The 18,452-nt window shown below is 42.5% G+C and overlaps 1 protein-coding gene and 1 long non-coding RNA gene across 2 annotated transcripts in view; one reads left to right on the top strand and one right to left on the bottom strand.

The window, feature by feature from the left end:
* Positions 1-18,452, bottom strand: part of dntt (deoxynucleotidyltransferase, terminal) — a 119,283-nt gene that overhangs the window by 5,091 nt on the left and 95,740 nt on the right. The gene's annotated exons all lie outside the window — the stretch shown is intronic.
* LOC142389725 (uncharacterized) lies at positions 5,488-16,683 on the top strand. The gene is made up of 3 exons (XR_012770411.1): positions 5,488-5,677; positions 12,873-12,974; positions 16,308-16,683. It is a non-coding gene; the product is annotated as an uncharacterized LOC142389725 (long non-coding RNA).

The following is an 18,452-nucleotide window of genomic DNA, read 5'->3' on the forward strand; positions in this document are numbered from 1 at the left end:
TCATCGGAAGGCGTGTCGGTAGGATTGAGGAGGCCCTCGAAGTATTCCCCCCACCGACTCACGATGTCCCTAGTTGAAGTCAGCAGAGCCCCGCCCTCACCATACACAGTGTTGACGGTGCACCGCTTCCCCCCCTGAGCCGCCGGATGGTGGACCAGAATCTCCTCGAGGCCGTCCGGAAATCGTTCTCCATGGCCTCCCTGAACTCCTCCCAAGCCCGAGTTTTTGCCTCCGCAACCGCCGAGGCTGCGTCGGTACCCATCAGCTGCTTCCAGAGTCCCACTGGCCAAAAAGGCCCGATAGGACTCCTTCTTGAGCTTGACGGCCTCCCTCACCACTGGGGTCCACCAGCGGGTTCGGGGATTGCCGCCACGACAGGCACCGACCACCTTGCGGCCACAGCTCCGGTCGGCCGCCTCAACAATGGAGGCATGGAACATGGCCCATTCGGGCTCAATGTCCCCCACCTCCCCCGGGACATGGTTGAAGCTCTGCCGGAGGTGGGAGTTGAAACTCCTCCTTACAGGGGATTCCGCCAACCGTTCCCAGCAGACCCTCACAATACGTTTGGGCCTGCCAGGTCTGACCGGCTTCCTCCCCCACCAGCGGAGCCAACTCACCACCAGGTGGTGATCAGTTGACAGCTCCGCCCCTCTCTTCACCCGAGTGTCCAGGACATACGGCCGCAAGTCCGATGATACGACTACAAAGTCGATCATCGAGCTGCGGCCTAGGGTGTCCTGGTGCCAAGTGCACATATGGACACCCTTATGCCTGAACATGGTGTTCGTTATGGACAATCCGAGACGAGCACAGAAGTCCAACAACAAAACACCACTCTGATTCAGATCGGGGGGGCCGTTCCTCCCAATCACGCCCCTCCAGGTCTCACTGTCATTGCCCACGTGAGCATTGAAGTCCCCCAGCAGGACGAGGGAGTCTCCCGGAGGAGCACTCTCTAGTGCCTCCTCCAGGGACTCCAAAAAGGGTGGGTACTCTGAACTGCCGTTCGGTGCATAAGCACAAACAACAGTCAGGACCCGTCCCCCCACCCTAAGGCGGAGGGAGGCTACCCTCTCGTCTACCGGGGTGAACCCCAATGTACAGGCGCACAGCCGGGGGGCGATAAGTATGCCCACACCTGCTCTACGCCTCTCACCGCGGGCAACTCCAGAGTGGAAGAGAGTCCAACCCCCCTCGAGGAGGCTGGTTCCGGAGCCCAAGCCATGCGTCAAGGTGAGTCCGACTATATCTAGCCGGAACCGCTCAGCCTCGCGCACCAGCTCAGGCTCCTTCCCCAGCAGAGAGGTGACATTCCACGTCCCAAGAGCCAGCTTCAGTAGCCGAGGATCAGACCGCCAAGGTCCCCGCCTTCGGCTGCCGCCCAGCTCACATTGCACCCGACCCCCATGGCCCCTCCCACGGGTGGTGAGCCCGTAGGAAGGGAGAGCTATGCATAAACAAATGTTTGCAAACCCCAATGAACTGAAGCAAACCTGGAAAGAGGAGCAGGCCAAATGTCCTCCACAATGATGTGAGAGACTGATAACTTCATAGAGAAAATGACAAGTTAAAGTTATCGCTGCTGAAAGTAGATCTACGAGCTGCTGAATCATGGAGTGTGCTTAGGTTTTCACACACGGCTTCTACATTTTGGCTTAGATCGTGTTAAATAAACACTGACGCTGTATGTTATTTCAAATGTTGTTCATGTCAGGTTGCACCTCATTTTAAGACCTTGTAAGTAACATACTACTCTTTACATCCTTAAATGTAGATCCTTACATCCTTACATGCTTAAAACCTTAGAATTGACAGAGCTTGTAGTTTCAGGGCTGAGGATGACAAAAATCTATAAAGCAAACATCAATAGATCACTTTACTAATCTTCTTAAGAAGACATCTAAACAAAATGATGAAGCGAGCGAGATTGTTGCAGGTGTTTTATTTTGGTCTTTTGACGGATATGTGAGACACTCGGATCTCTGAGAGGACCAAATCGCACGCAAATTGAATGCATCCGTTTGGCTCGGGACTCAAAACCTCTTTTATTTTGTGAACGCTTGTGTCCCTGACTTGATGTTGCAGCTCATTAGGAATAATAGAAAGCAACAGGCAACAAATAAAAAGAAACACGAATAAGATAAATTGTGATGAGATAAGTATCTAAAGTTAGTTTGGCTGTCATTTTCTCTTGTGCACACAAACACCTTTCAGCACCACTGTTCCGAGGACTGCTGTATTCCTGATAAAAGAACAAGGTATCGTCGGTGAAATTTCTCATTCGATTGAAACCATCCTGAGGTCCATTAAGGGGTCCACCACTGCCTGTAGTTTTCCATGCTCCCATTAACCTGAGCTTGTGTATTGCTTCAGCCACTCAAAAAACATGAAATGCAGAAGGAGGAAACACAGGAAAATTCCAGAAAAGGGCAAATTGAAGCGGAGTACATATAGATTTTTCTCCATCACATGGCAAGGCTTATTGTTTAGAGGGAATGGTAGACAGCTCAAGAGATCCAGCTAAAGGAGAGTACATGGCGTTCAGATGGGATTCTCAGCATTTCCAATTTAGCCATTGTCCTGGCTCAGAACTAAAGTCCTCTGTCCACTGCGCTCTCCACTATCCTCAATTCCTTACATGCCCTCAGGTAGTTGCTGTTTTATTTACTTGCCACAACACAGCATGGGCTCTGAGGGAGATAACTCCACAAACCTTATACATCTCCAAGTTCTCTCCTTTAGGCAGACACAGGGAGGCTATTCTTAAAATGGCCAAAAGTAGCTTTGATTGTAAAGCTTTATGGTGTATCAAAGGGAGCTTAAGGGAGGCAGTTAATTAGAATGAGAGCCCTATCTGTTAGAGACACTCGTGACACTCACGTTGTCAGCGACCAGCACCACAAGCCAGAATGGCAGCGGTGTGTGTTACTGCCAGCCTGTGTCCTTGACTTAATAAGGCGCTAATCAGCTACATGTTTCTCCGTCCGCCACATAATGACATCCCTCATGGACGTGAACACATATCAGTTCCTGCCAAACATCTGCCCCTTCTCTGCTGCCCGTCATCCTTTCTCTGCCACCCGGTCCACACGCTTGATGAATGGAGCTGATGGACATGGCTGCCTGCCCGACTCTGGCCCGACTAGACTGACACATCAAAGACAAAGAGGGAGACAGAGGACGGAGGGAAAACCTGGATCTCTTTTCAAGCCAAGCCTGACAGGAATTACTTTGATGACACAAACATGGAGGATGCTCAATATCATGAGTTTATCTCACCAGAGATAAAAACAAAAATAAATAAATAGAAAATGTACTAGCAGTAGGACAGAAAATGCGTATGATAACTATTAAAACAACTAGATAGGGTAAAATCCATTAATATTATGTCATTAACTTGATTTTCAACTAAACTGATTTTTGGATTTAAACAAATCATTTTCTGTTGAAAAAAAAAATTAAAAAAGAAAGAAAAATAGTAGGCTACATTAAGTAAAAAAAAAATAAAACAAACATTGTGTGAATGCACGAACTCTACGTTCACAAAGCTCTGATCTGACGAGCGCAGACCCATCCATTCATAGTAGTGGCTTTCAACAACAGGAGACGAGTCAGATCAACTGAGCTCAGATCAACTCAATAATGTTTTTATTAGTCCTGGAATGGAGATTATATTGCTGCAGCATAAATGATTAGTAACAGATATGCTACTTGTTATGGATGGATGAGAAAATGAACTAAACGTCAGCTGACAAACACTGAGAAAGCTGCAGTGTAGAAGAGAGAAATCTGGATGTAACACAGGTAGACAATGGACGGAATCTGATCTGTTCTAAGGATCGAACAAGGATCAGAAATTGTCAGTCCCAGGTAAATCAGAGCACTTGTCCTTTCAGATGCTACGTTTCAGCGGTGAGTGCAGATATGGATACAGAGGTTTTCAGTCCGTGCTGGAGTCCGTATGAATTAGTATGAATCAAACCAAGTGCATCTTCGTTCATGTTTATACCGAAGAGCGTGAGGTCTGAATCTGCCCATGCTTCTGTATGCAGAAACGGATTCACCATCAGCCATTTGCACTATGTGGAATAGACATTTTCATTGATTTTATAGGCTTTGAAATGTCACTGTTATTATTTACTGAAGATGTTGCATGTGTGGCTTTCTATTCGGAGCACAAACCTAGGTGAGGAGAGTATTTCAAATCATTCATTAAATGTGACTCAGCTTTGCACTAAACGCGCACAGTTGTGCAATTATATAAGGCTGAAAAACATATGCCTGAACTGTGAGATGGACTGGAATCTCTAAGCCTGCTGCACCAAAAACGTTTTGCAGGACTTGACATGTAATTCTTTGTTTTATTTGTGTGTGCTTGTTGGTTCTGCTTTAATGCACACGCCATAACTTGTGTATCGTACACATTTTCACCTGTGTTGTCCCAAAATGCCGGGGAATATAACATTACCAAATGGCGAGGAGACAGTGACACACAGGCCGGTTTGTATCAGCACGCTTTTATTTTCTATAGTAGCCACTTACAGAAATCTAGCTGGGGTTAGATCAGACTATTAGCTAAGTCCAAAAGGTTTTCCTTATTTTTGTTATTTGTCTGCATGTAAGGGTTTAGTAACTCCCATGCTCATGTGTGCTCTGTGATCCTAAACCATAACCAGTAATACATCTGAATGAAGTCAAACTGAAGATCATCAGGTTCGTGCTTATTTGGCCCATGCTGTGACTAAACAAGTTGCTGCTGACTCAGTGATGAACGACAGGTTCTTGGATATCAACATGTCCATTTGCTAACAACTGTAGGAAATGTGCGCTTCTCCCGGGAGACATTAAAAATAAGCTGTGAAGTTCAGTTTCGTCAATGCTGTTTATGATTCGCAACTACATGCTCGTTTGCCCAGTTTAGTAACTTTAGGCTTTACCGCTGTGGTTTAGAGTCGCCTCTCTCATCGATCCAGTTTTTGTGCTTCAACTATCACCTTCTAGAAAAGTGACTGTGTGCCTCCAACTCAACAGCAAACATCTAACACAGAAAGTTAGGAACATTTGGTTCCCGCTTCAGTTGTGGCCTATAACCCACTGTTGTTCAAATCTCTGTCCAAGCCCTGTACATACATGTGAATCTGTTGTCATGCTGAAGAGGGCGACAGAGACACCCCCGAAAGCCACAAAAAACGTCAAGCGACAAGGTAGGGAAACGTTACGGGGTCGATCCATATGCAACATTTTTTGCATTCTATTCGTTATAGTCCCATGTGTTCCAGGTTAGAAGGGCACATTTGGAAAAGTTGCAAACTGGACTGAGGTGGCTGACTGAGGCTTCATTTGTGATGCTGGGATGGTAACGATAAGGTAAGAACTTGCGTTTCAACCTCTGATAAAGGAATTAACAATGAGGAACTATAGCAATGTTGCGTATTTCCATGAGTCATCATGCAAAACACTAAAGTAAATGTGTGGAGTACATAAACATGTTTTAAGTTGTATGAAAGGAATCAGCCACAGCTTCAATCCCATCTGATTCACAGGCTACCCAGAGTAAAGGGAGAAATGTTCACGGCCGTGTCTTTTTTTTTATTATATATATTATTATTTATTTTTACTTTTCCAACAGAGCCAGGTCACGCAACTGCAACACAACAACAGGAGAACTAATCAGGTATTACTTAGCAACAGCAACTACAAAGCTAACCCAGCATCCATCAGTCGTCCTGCTTATTTTCTCTAAGCTCTCTCCGGCAGTAAAAGCTAATCTGATGTTTGTTCTTGTTTTGAGTCTTGCTTGTACACTTGATCTCTTTTTTCCTCACTTATCCTAACAGCAATGTGTCGGGTCTCGTTTGTTATGATGAAAGCGTCTTTTCTTTTTTAATCAGTTTTACTACGACTCTTCAAAATGAGTTGTTTATCTCGATGCTGGTGCTGGACGTGGCACCGTGGAGGAAACTGTTACGGTGCTGGGCTGGAAGACAAAGAAGTGAACTACAGAATCTCAGCCCCCCCGACACTCCAGGGCTGTTTCAGGCTTTGGAATGCGCAAAAAAAAAAAAGATCAGTGTCCTTGAAAATGAGTCAGAAGAACATCATTATAAGGTTAACACAATTCTCTGGAGCTGCTTTAAGCAGCTAAAGAAATAATTTGCCTAGAGGGTGACAAATAAAAAGAATGAAAAGGACAGTAAACATAGGCCTCACATTCACTAGGTGTAGTGAAAGGTTCCTTTTATTAAAACTCTGTGGCAAATGATAACCAAATAATTAGAGATATTCAATACAAATACAAGGTGATGACAGCATTTTGTTCCTTCATAGCACAGGAAAAGATCTTGTTTCACTTCATTCTTTACTTGCTTATTCAAGTCTGGCACACATTCTTAGTTGGTATCTTTTTCCCATGGCTCTAATGTAGATACAGTATCATAGGTGCTGTAATTACCTTTGACCTGCATTGTGCAGCGTGTCAGAACTGGTCATCATGTTTTGTCTTCACCTCATGAGCAACAGTAGGTGAGTAAATGCCGCTTTGGCTGCAGTCAGAGAGCTGTTCAAGTTCATTTTTCATGTTCACATGCATTTTGTTGCAATTTGATCTATTCCAGTGATTGCATTTCGGAATGTTGCTCGGACAAGTTTAACTGTTGCAGTGAATGAAGAGCTTATTATATTGAAATTGGTCTTATGTAAGACTGCAGTGAGATATATGCAGAAAACCACAGGGACTGAGTTTGAATAAATCTGCAAAGGGAGTCGAGCTAAAGGTCACGTAGCTAAGTATGCAAACTCATATTCACACATGCAAAGTCTTTAGCATGAAGTGGTATCTGCACTGAGAGTGCTGCCATGTCTGACTCTACTCAGCCACATCAACAATGACCAAGCGACGATAAAAACGAACAAGTATGGAGGTCAGACTTAATGGTAAACACACATGAAGCATTCAGAAGCTGAATGCTTTACCTTGTTGTATTTTCATGGCAATATATGTGCCAGTATATGTGTGAATATATTCACTTTTATTCAAAAAGCACAAGCATACATTTCCATCAGAGAAGGGCAGAAGGCGCACTCAAAGGCAGAAAGGAACCTGATGTTTTTTTGTACACCCTCGGGAACTTCAGATGATAAAAAAATCAGGGTATGTCGTCAGTATACTTTGAAAATTTTCTTATTTGGCCTTTCTTGTTCTTCTCGAACAGTTAGAAATAGATTACTTTATCGCCAAGAGATTAAGGAGTGAAAAAAAACCTTTGATTGTTTCTAAGTTAATCTGGCTTTATTGCAGTACACAGGAAATGGCTGACAGGGGCAGAAAAAGTGGGAAGTCGATTATGCCCCTGTGTCCTCCCCCTACAACGATCTGCCGCACACCCACACTTCCCCAAAGCTCCAGTCTGCCAGAGCTCAGCTCACAGGACAGACTGAGCAACCAAAGAGGGCACGGACACCTCACTAATCACACCAGCAATTAGTGCAAGCGTCATAAAGCACCGTTGCCTATAAAAGAGCTATTGAGTTTAGTGTTATCGTCATTACCTATCCTGCTCCGTCTTGCTAATCAGCCTATGCGCTGGGCAGAGAGGCAGATAGGTAGAGAATAATGATTTCCTAATAAAAAACAATGGGATCTTCACTCGGCGTCCCTGGTGTTACGGCGCTTTGCTCCCGTGAACGGGTAAACATTTGCAAATGGAAGTTATTTAGCTGATTAGGCTGCCCAAAAGCAATGAAAAGACACATCAAAGAGTCTGAGAGAGGTGTAATAAAAGCAAAGTGGGTTATCTGTGTCCTTATAGTGTTGCCAGAGCAGTAGTGTCACACTTGAAGATTCATATTTCTATTTGCATGGATTGTCACTGATTAAAGGAGCTGGAACGAAGCAATGACAGTTAATGTCATGTTGCAGCGTGTCACGCTGTGACAAGCATTTCTTTCTTACAATTAATGAAATGAAAAGGGAATAAATAGGTATTTGTTCACGCAAAAATTCACACAATTCTACATCTAACGCAATACTTGTATAACTTTGACTGATTTCTATAATGTTTTTGAAGCAACCTTGAAATGAAATGAAGAAACAGCTTTTCAACTCTGAGAAGACTGGCTGAAATCTTTGTTAGGCTGTTTTCACATATGAACACCCACACTTGCTGTTCACATAATGTGAGGAGGGGGGGGGCGTCGGTCCAGACCGCAAAGGAGGCGGCACATGATACAAAAATCTCAGTACCGCATGTATCAGAACATAACATTCAATTGGAATTAGAATTACAAATGAGAATTAAGCGGTTAGTTTTACATGCATGCACACTCGTCTTCTCGCAGAGCGGCAGTAAATTCTCCAGAACATTTGCTGCATCGCTTATTAAGTGTGTCACCCGTGAATGATTTGGACATTTGGGCAGAAAATCTCTGGAAGAAGATCAAAGCGTGTGTTGCAGACATTTACATTCAGACCAGAAGATTTCAGGAGTCCGGTGCATGTATGATGATGGCTTTGGGGGTGATGAGCATTACATGAGTCCACATAACTTCAGTGTCTCCATTTTGATGTAATTTGCCTTTGTCGAGCACTGTAAAAATGCCACCTAATACATGTAATGTGTGGATGCAGGAGTACAAGAAAATCTTCAGTGTATTGCATTTTTGACACATTCCCGAGCTTGTCCATTTATGACGGAAAAGTTCTGAACAGTTTTTTTTGGTATTTTTTTAAACTGAGTGTGTTGTGATAATTCTTTAATATCAGTGAGTTTTGGAGATTTTTTTCCCCTCTAGAAACAGAAACAGCTGACATTCATTCACAAAACACATTTGCTACCTCATAATTGATACGCATCTGCCCGCCTCCATCTGGCCTCAATCAATCAATTCCATCTGGTAAAAAAAAAAAAAAGCACCTCAGTTGTGCGTGAAAATCATTTTATGAAGTTGAGGAATGTTTGTTTTGTTTGTTTTTTTTTTTTCACATATCGCTGTGTCTCTCAACCTTTTCTAATGCACAACGCATCTGTGAGGTCAGACACTGATATTGGACGAGAAGGCCTGGCTCGCAGTCTCCGCTCTAATTCATCCTGAAGGTGTTCTATCGGGTCGAGGTCAGGACTCTGTGCGGGCCAGGCGAGTTCTAGCCACACCAAACAAAACTCGCTCATCCATGTCTTTATGGACCTTGCTTTGTGCACTGGTGCGCAGTCATGTTGGAACAGGAAGGGGCCATCTCCAAACTGTTTCCACAAAGTTGGGAGCATGAAATTGTCCAAAATCTCTTGGTATGCTGAAGCATTCAGAGTTCCTTTCACTGGAACTAAGAAACAATTACAGTTAAAATCTATTTAGTTCAACTAAATCCAGCAGAGCAACAATAGAACATCCAGCAGTGATGTCCAGAAGGCATGTCAATAGTAGAAATCTGTCAAACGCTCTTTTTCATCTTAAAGGGATAGTTCGCCTCTTTTGACATGAAGCTGTATGACATCCCATTTTAGCAATATCACTTATGAACATTGACTTACCCCCCGCTGCGTCCTGTGAGCCGAGTTCCAGCCTCGTTTTGGCGTTGATGAAGGTAGTCCGGCTAGTTTGCTTTTCAAAACAATATGCATTCAAAAGAGTAATACATTTGCAACACAAAATCGTTCAACAGAAAAAGTCAGACCTCACAATCGCTTGGCACATTTTCTCTCTACCTTCGTATCACTGTACGCATTGATATAAAGGGAGAGAAAATAGCGCCAAGCGATTGTGAGGTCTGACTTTTTTTGGATGAACGATTTTGCCGGACTACCTTCGTCAACGCCAAAACGAGGCTGGAACTCGGCTCACAGGACGCAGCGGGGGGTAAGTCAATGTTAATAAATTATATTGCTAATATGGGATGTCATACAGCTTCATGTCAAAAGAGGCGAACTATCCCTTTAATGTTGCTGCTCTCTAAGACTTTGCGGCTGATGAAATAACAGATTGACACATAAATCCTGTACATACAATATTCTCATTGTCTTTGTCTGTATTCCCATTCAGTTTAGTATCAAATGTCAGGTTTTTAAATTGTCTCCCCCTTTGTTGTTAAGCAGTGAAAATGTCAATTGTGTTTAAATATCCAATTTACTAAAGTACTGGATTTAGATCACGCTGGTCTTTTTAACCAGAGCAGCCTCCGAGCCCAATCCATATTTCTTAACATGGTGTAAAGAGTATGAAAAATCCTTAGATTTTCATAAAACTTCTCAAAACTGTCAGAATGCATGGATATCAATCATTGACATTTCTTGTGAGCCGCTGAAACTTTATTCTGCCACAGCTGTGCTGGGTTCTCTCAGATCTGCAGAGCCTGTAACCGCAGCTCGACTTTTACACATATGGACCCAAACAGAACGGTCTTCTAATGATAACAATAAATTAACTTTTCTCTGCTCCACTGAAGCCCATAAACAGTTAATTGGTTTGTTGAAGAGGGGCTAGCTTTGCATGACCAATTTGCTTCCTGCTCCAGACAGTGTGATCGGATGCTGCCATCGTCAACCCTCCTCTCACTTTGCTCAATTAAATTTGGCAATACTTCACATGAACATGAGCTTTGTTTGTGAGTTTTCGTGTCACAATTTAATGACAATCTTCTGGGTCATTAAACGAGTGGCCAAGCAAAAACAGGTTTTTGGGGTGCGTTTATCATTAAAAAAGGGAAATATCCCATTCACACTTAGATTACAAGTTTCAGATTCTTAGGCTACGGCTACACGAAAACGTTTTTCACTGTAAACGATACTTTTTCTTATCGTTTGGCTGTCGCGGCCACACGGAGCCGGCGTTCCCACTACCCCAAAACGATAGTTTTTGAGAATGGGTTCCAGAGTGGGAAGATTTGAGAACCGCGTCGTTTCGTTTCCATTGTTACAGCAAAAACGGATTTGTTTACATCTGCGTCACAGCCACATGGTTAACGCAGTGACGTATACACATGCACATACGTCAATGACCAGAACAAAAAGCGGCTTCCATTCAAAATCCGGAAGAAGAAGACAACACAACAAGGACAGACAGCGATCATCATGGACCCCACAACATTGATAGTAGCACTGCTGCAGACACTGCTAACTACAGCGGCGTTGTTGAAGGAACAACGTGAGCTTCGCGCTGGTAGAAGTAGGGGCGTACACGCATGCGCATTGCTTCTTCTATTGTTCTGGTGTAACTGGTGGGGGTGGCTTACAACGCACCTAGAGGTGTTTCGTGTGTACTGCATCGTTTTCATCGTTTCCATGAGGACACGTGTGGTCGCAATAATTTTCGTACCCGTTTTCAAAAAAACCCTCGTTTCGTTTTCGTGTAGCCCTAGCCTTAAATTGGTTAAAACACTTGGCAGCAATGGTCACTTCCAAGTCTTCCGGGAAATAATCCTATAAGCCTGGAACTCCTTTCTTCTGGGAGTTTCTCATGCTCTCAGAAGAAATCTTTGATTTGAACATGTTGGAAATGTCAGAACTTGCACATTTTCTACTTGATCCCACTCTAATCATTTCTTAGCAGCATACTTTGGATCACTGAAATGGCTTTCTCCTTCGCCTCAGAGTGCTTTCACACCAAGATGGTCTGGGGGACTCGGTTCGGTTGGGCGGGGGATGCCGAAAACTTTCACACCTTCATTTGGTTTGGTTCACTTTCACACCGCACTTTTGAAAGCGGACCAAACTGCCTGGACAACATCACACAGTTACGACACCACTGACCAGGAAGGAGAAAAGCTTGAGGAAGATGAAAACTCAACTCGTCGTTGACCATTGGCCAGGACCGAAAACAGAAATCTATCCCCTTCAGCCGGCTTGTTCACAACAAAAACAAACAATGGAGCAACACCAAATGTACGCAGTCATGGGGTTTCTGGTCTTACTTTGGTGTTCCAACCTAATTGCTTTTTCACAAGAAGCTGGCCACCATGAGCAGCAGGCGAGGCAGCGAGTTAGCCTGCTTCCTCTCTTTAGTTCGCTCGATAGTCTGCATTTCCCATTGTAAGCAAAACGCACCCACGTCACCCACATTTTCAGGTGGACCACAGTTTGCTTGTTTGGTCTGCACCAGATGAGCTCAAATGATGCAGACTATCTGAGTAAACAAACTCTGGTCGGTTTAAAGTGGACCAAACAGGTGTGAAGGCGCCCTTAGTTTCAGATCTCTCTGTCGAGGCTCTCTGTCAATACGTGGTTGGTTATATCTATATAATTTATATCCATCTTTCTCTGTATGCTGACTAGTCTCTCAGTCAATGCTACAAAAGAATATTCCCACATAACGATGCTGCCATCACCATGTTTGAATGTGTTGGGATAGTAGCGGTGGGAATTCTGGCCAAATACTCCAGTCTTTCTTTCATGAGATAAACCAAGAGTTCGTCTGGTGTCTTTTAGCAAACTCCCAGCACGCTGTCGTTTTCCTTTTAGTGAGGAATGGCCACCATCTGATTACTGTAACAGCAATCTAACAGTCTGTGCTCTGTAGTCTTCTCTTCTTCTCAAAAAACTCTGAATCTTATTTATTGTGACCGTTGGCTCGTTGGTTACATGTCTGACCAAGGCCCCTTGTTATCCATGACTCCTTTTGGCCATGCAAGCCACATGTAGAAATTTTGTTGGCGTTTCCAAACATCATTTTAAGAAAGAGGGAGGCTGCTTGTGCTTTTGGGCATTTCAAATACAGCAGAAACTTTAATATTTTTTGCTGAAAATGTGTGCCCTAACACCTGTCTTGCTGATCTGCTGAGAATTTCTTTTAACTTCATGGCTTGGTTTTCACTCTGACTCACACCATCAACTGTGAGACTGTAAATAGACAGGCATGTACCTTTTCTCATTATATCATAGAATTCAGGCGAACAGAAGAAGATGAGACAAGAAGCTGCAAAGGCATCTCAAGGACAACTGATAGAAGTGGGGTGCACCAGAGCTCAGCTGCATGTCAGTGGGGTAATCTAAAGTCTTTTATTTTCAATCAATCAATAAAGGGCATCAAAAACCTGTTCTTGCAGTGCAAAAAATCTTTAAAAAGGTATGAAAATTCTATGTCAGCCTCGCAGTACTCACTTCTCTCACCCCTATCTCAGTTGTGAAACCCAAAACATGTTTTTTCTTGTTGGGATCTCGAACATAGCTACAGTGAATGCACCTATAGGCTTACTTACGAGTCGACACAGAACTTTCACATACTGCCGAACAAAAGTTGGACAAAAGCCTGTTTTCTAATTGCAAACTTGAGTTCTAAGAGTGAAAACAAAAGGGAATTTTTATTAGAGGGGCGTCTTGTCTGTGGCGTCTGTGAAGTTTGATTCACAGCCGTAAGGGGACTCTGCTATTTTTGAGACGATGCGCTGTTGGGCTTTGTGGCGTTTTCCTTTTTTCTCCTCTTTTATTTTCAGATGCGCAAGGCTGTTTCTTTCTTAATGGCACTCATTTTGTATTTTGGTAATTCACTGTAATGGTCTATGTGTCATTGGGGAGTCACTCCCCAATGACAGTGTGCTAGTAATAATCAAGCTGTGTGGGGTAGTTTGGGCCCCAGCAGTTATAGGCTACTTACAGAGGATCAGGGTTTCATGGGAAACAAAGCAGGGATTTTCAAGGATTTTCAGGGATGTCAAGCAGACGAAGACCAAGAGACCCTAAACCTCTGAAATAAACAGCTGAGGCTTTTTTTTTGGTTCCAAGCAGAACTAACCTGGAAAATAATCCTACTTCTAATATCTCTGCCTATTGCACAGAACTATTGAACATTATAAAATGATTCTCTTGGGAACTCTCTGGATGGTTCTTTAACTGATTCTGCCGCACAATGCCATATGGAAGTTTTGCCAAACCTTCTCAAAATTTCTACTACAGTAAATACATAAGATTTCCGATAGGCATAAAGCTAAGAATTACACAGATATGTAGTATTTCCTGCAATATTACCTCGTTTAAACTCTTTAAAGTTTACAAGTAACAGAAAAGGAAAAGGCCCTTAAGCTGGATTTTGGGCACCGAGCAGCTTGTAAACCCTTATAGGCTTTGGTTGCTAGGAGTCTTTCACTTTTAAGTTTCTTTCAATTTACTCTAGAAGAGCTTCAGGTTTTGTGAGGTTCTTGATATGTTTTGCTTGCACTGCTGTTTTGTGGCCTATTCCCAGATGTTTTAGTCAAGGGACTGTCCCTTTGTGGACATCCACAGCAATATTCTGACTGTTGACCTGAATCTAAATAAGATCAAATTCAGGCTAATAGTTGCAGATAGGACACTCCATTCATCTTCCTGTTAAATCTTACAGCGCATAGACCGCTAATAGCTTACACCCACCCACATTGTGTCATTCTATGTCTGCGATGTCTGTACTAGGGCTGTAGCGATACACTAATCTCACGATACGATACGATACACGATATTCAGCCAACGATACGATTCGATACACTTACATCATTTTCTGTGGGAAAAAAAGGGACAGTGTGATTTGACATGAATCGTCGCTGATTGGACTGGTGGTCCAACCTTTGAACCAGAAGGACAACACAGCCAGACAAACAGAAACAAACGAACATGTCACAAACGTGAGAGCTATGCACTTTATATAACATTTTTATGAACTAATTTATCACTATTTTGTATAATGTGACCCCCTGGCATTGTATTGTATTACCTTAATGTTCTGTGTTTTCACTAATTGTAACGTCTGACTTTTCAATAAAGTTTGCTTTAAAAAAATAAAAAATTTAATTTAAAAAATGAATAAATAAGTAAAAAAATCAATACTCGTGGCTGAAAAATCGATACTTTTTTTCGGGAAACGAAATATCCATATACATATCGCAGTAACGATAAAATTGCTCAGCCCATCTGAAATCACAGAGCATTAGCCTACTGGGGTGTGTCCCTGAACTCCCTGACCTGCTACCTGGAGGCTTAAACATGAGTTGCTCAGCCTGAGCGCAGCTTACATTATGATGACTTCAGCTTATACCTCTTGTGGTTCTTCATATTAGATTTGGAAGGGTGCTTAGGATCAAAAGCTTGTTATTAAAGGTTATCATCTCTCCACCATCAGCTTTTTTTTAAAAGACAAAGTGATGTTTTGTCTCCAGAATCACTGGTATGAATCTACAGCTCCAAACCCTTGTTTCTGGAACACATCGGGTTTGTTTGGGTCCTCATCTGCGAGCTGATGTTGAATTTTGGAGTGAGAAAACAGAAAGGGTTTTTTCTTCAGATGACTTTTTTTTAATGAAGGTCAGATTTGCACAGGTGTCAGGTCAAAGTTGAACATTCCAGAGTCTGATCAAACAAACCATCACCCTCTAAAGTTACTAAAACTTTCAGATCTTCGTAAAAATTTGTCAAGTTAGGTGAGGAGGGAGGACACGGATGCGGACTTTTCAAAAAATAAGGCTTGGTTTATTAACAAAGAAACAAAGTGCAAATAAAAGGCGCGGCAAAGCCGGATTCAAAAAACAAAACGTGGCAAAATAAACAAAGGACTCAACATGGCATAAATAAATAAATACTTAACTTTGGCAATATCGACGTGGAACATGGATCAAGAGTCTTGGTATAGAAGGCAAACAACATACAACAAAGAACCGGCAAACTGACAGGGGAGGCAGGAAACTAAATAGGCCCATACTTTTAGATTTTTTTGAAAGATAGTCCTTAAATTTTTTCCCACTGGGAAAGGTTCTGATGAGAACCAACAGGAGAGATCATATTTCTCCAGTTTTAGCTTCTCTTCATTAGCTCCCAGTTAAGTTCAGAATAGAATTTAAGATTCTTCTCCTCACATATAAAGCTCTAAATGACTGAGCTCCATCATATCTTAAAGATCTCATTGTAAGATATTTTCCTAACAGAGCCCATCACTCCCAAACTATTACTCCCAGAGTTTTTAAAAGTAGAATGGGAGATGGCAGAGCCTTCAGTTATCAGGTCCTTCTCTTGTGGAATAAGCTGCCAGTAAATGTCTGGGAAGCAGACACCCTTTCCACTTTTAAGACCAGGCTTAAAACTTTCCTTTTTGATAAAGCTTATAGTTAGAAATGGCTCTGGTGATCCTAAAACATCCCATAGTTAAGCTGCTATAGGCCCAGACTGCTGGGGGAGCTCATCTGTCACACCTTTCCTCACTTTGCTCTCTTTTTCCCCTGTTTAATTTCTCAAATGATATTATGTACATGTGACATTATTGTGGTCATTAACTTGTGTTTCCCTGTTCCAACAGATATCATTTGAATGGTGTTACAGTGTTTGTTGTCCCCTCTTTTCTGTCCTCTCAAACCCCAGCTGGTGGAGGCTGATGGCCACCCTTCCTGAGTCTGGTTCTGCCAGAGGTTTCTTCCTTTTCAAAGGGAGTCGTTCCTTTCTCCAGTCGCCTCAGGCACGCTCAGGACGGGATATTGGACTGAAGACAAGTTTCGGTGCAATCCGGTGGTTTCCTTAGCTAGGATATTGTTTTTGAATTGGATCTGTATTGGATTATTTTTAAATTAATTAATTTGATTTCATTGAATTATGATTACAATGAATTGAACTCCAATTGGCTTGAATTGGACTGTATTATTTAAGTGCCTTGAGATGACATTTGTTGTAATTTGGCGCGATATAAATAAAACTGAATTGAATTGAAAGGTTTTCATGGCAGAAAATCTTTTGCAGTGAATTTTTACTTTTATTTCTTTTCCCCCGTACTTCTTCTCTGCGTTCTAGTGGAGCGCAGTTGCTCGAAGCCTATTTTCAAGAGAATGAAAGGAAGTGATCTCACTTGTCGTGACTCATGTCAAAGCCCACACAGCCTGATTAATGTATTCCTGCTAATCACTGCCGGGTTTCAATGGTGTGTCATTGTGGCCACAAGGTGACAAGCCGTATCCTGTGAGCCTGAATCATTCCAGAAACAGAGGCCTGGAGGAACTGTGGCACCTCATCTTCAGGAAGGCTCCATTCAAGAAGCAACGCTCAGAATAGCTCCTGTGAAACCTTTTTTATATGTTGTTTGTGAACCGGGTACAGGCTGAATCACCGCCTTGTGACATGAACCGAGGACAGGGTTGCTAAATAGAAAACCTGATTTGAAATATTCACGTGCCCTGGCTCTGGCCTTTATGTGCTCTTCATTATGAGTTGCAGCCAAACAAGTCAGCCATGATGACAGTCCAAACACTATGTCACATTGTCACAACTTGGAAGAATTAGATATTTTTAGCTTACCAACTGCTACAAATACACTTTCCTTAACTGCGTCAAATGCACTTCAACACGTGCATTTTTACAAGATTTGGCACTAGTTTCTATTTATTTTTTTTCGTTTATTAATTTTTGACCAGGTACTTTTTGTCGACTACAAAATGTGCCTCAGCTGGGACGTTCATCTGAAAAGGAGACAGCCCCAGATGCTTCCCACAAGAAAGCTCAAGGAGGCTGCTCTGCACTGCTTTGTCAGCTGCAGAAGGTTATTTAAACATGCATATGCCAAAAGCAACCAGTCAGTGTTGTCCCTCAAAACTTTTTTCTCTTGTAAAACCAAAAGAAAATGACTGAAAACACAGTGTAAAGAACAATTGCTGTCTTTGTAGCAATTATACTAGTTTGTGTGCAACTATAAAACTGGCTTAAGGTCCCTGTTCTCCAGCAACAGGCTTGGTTTGGTATACAGGAATAAATGCACGCATCATAGTCAAAGTATTTCTTATGCATGAGCTGCTGCCCAGTTAGATCGTCAATGCAGCTTAGGCTGAATATAAACTAGCTTGAACTTGTCCAAACAGAGCAACACGTGGGCCCAGACAGGTCATAATCCAGTCGTATATAATAAACTTGCCAGGTGTTTCCAAGTACGAGTCATGATGTTTATACCTCAACATGCAGCCATCTTGTGTGCCAGAAAACAAGTTCAATAAAGTCACGTTTTTTTTGTTGTTGTTTGTTTTTAGCTGGCTTGATAAAACCTAATATTCAAATCAGAGATAACGGGGTACTCTTTGAAATCCAATGCTTGCGCACAAAGAAAGGGGCTTTAACGCATCATATCTTATATAAAATAACATATATTGACAGGTGTGAAGAATACACATAATCAAGGCAACAAGCAGCAGTGACGATGTTTTTATAGCCTGACAACTATCTTTCAAGAACCGTGTCTTGCTTAACAGAAATACATTGAAAAAACGAGATCAATTTGTTGCTTACAAACTGTAAATGCATAGTTTGGAGGTTTCGTGTTGCACCGCATTCCTGTGCTGATCTCTGTGAGTAAAGTTGTCGGTTTGTGGGTTTATGATCACATAAAGATAATCATTTGGAGAGCTCACAAATTCATAAGGTATGTTTTGCTTGGCATCAGGTGTTGTTTTTGTCAGCTTCTAAGGCAGAAATTTGTTTTTACGACAGTGGTGTTACATCCCATAACTGTAGGGGGAGCCCAAGAGCAAA

The sequence above is a fragment of the Odontesthes bonariensis genome, chromosome 2, assembly GCF_027942865.1.
Source record: "Odontesthes bonariensis isolate fOdoBon6 chromosome 2, fOdoBon6.hap1, whole genome shotgun sequence".
Classification (NCBI taxonomy): Eukaryota; Metazoa; Chordata; class Actinopteri; order Atheriniformes; family Atherinopsidae; genus Odontesthes; species Odontesthes bonariensis.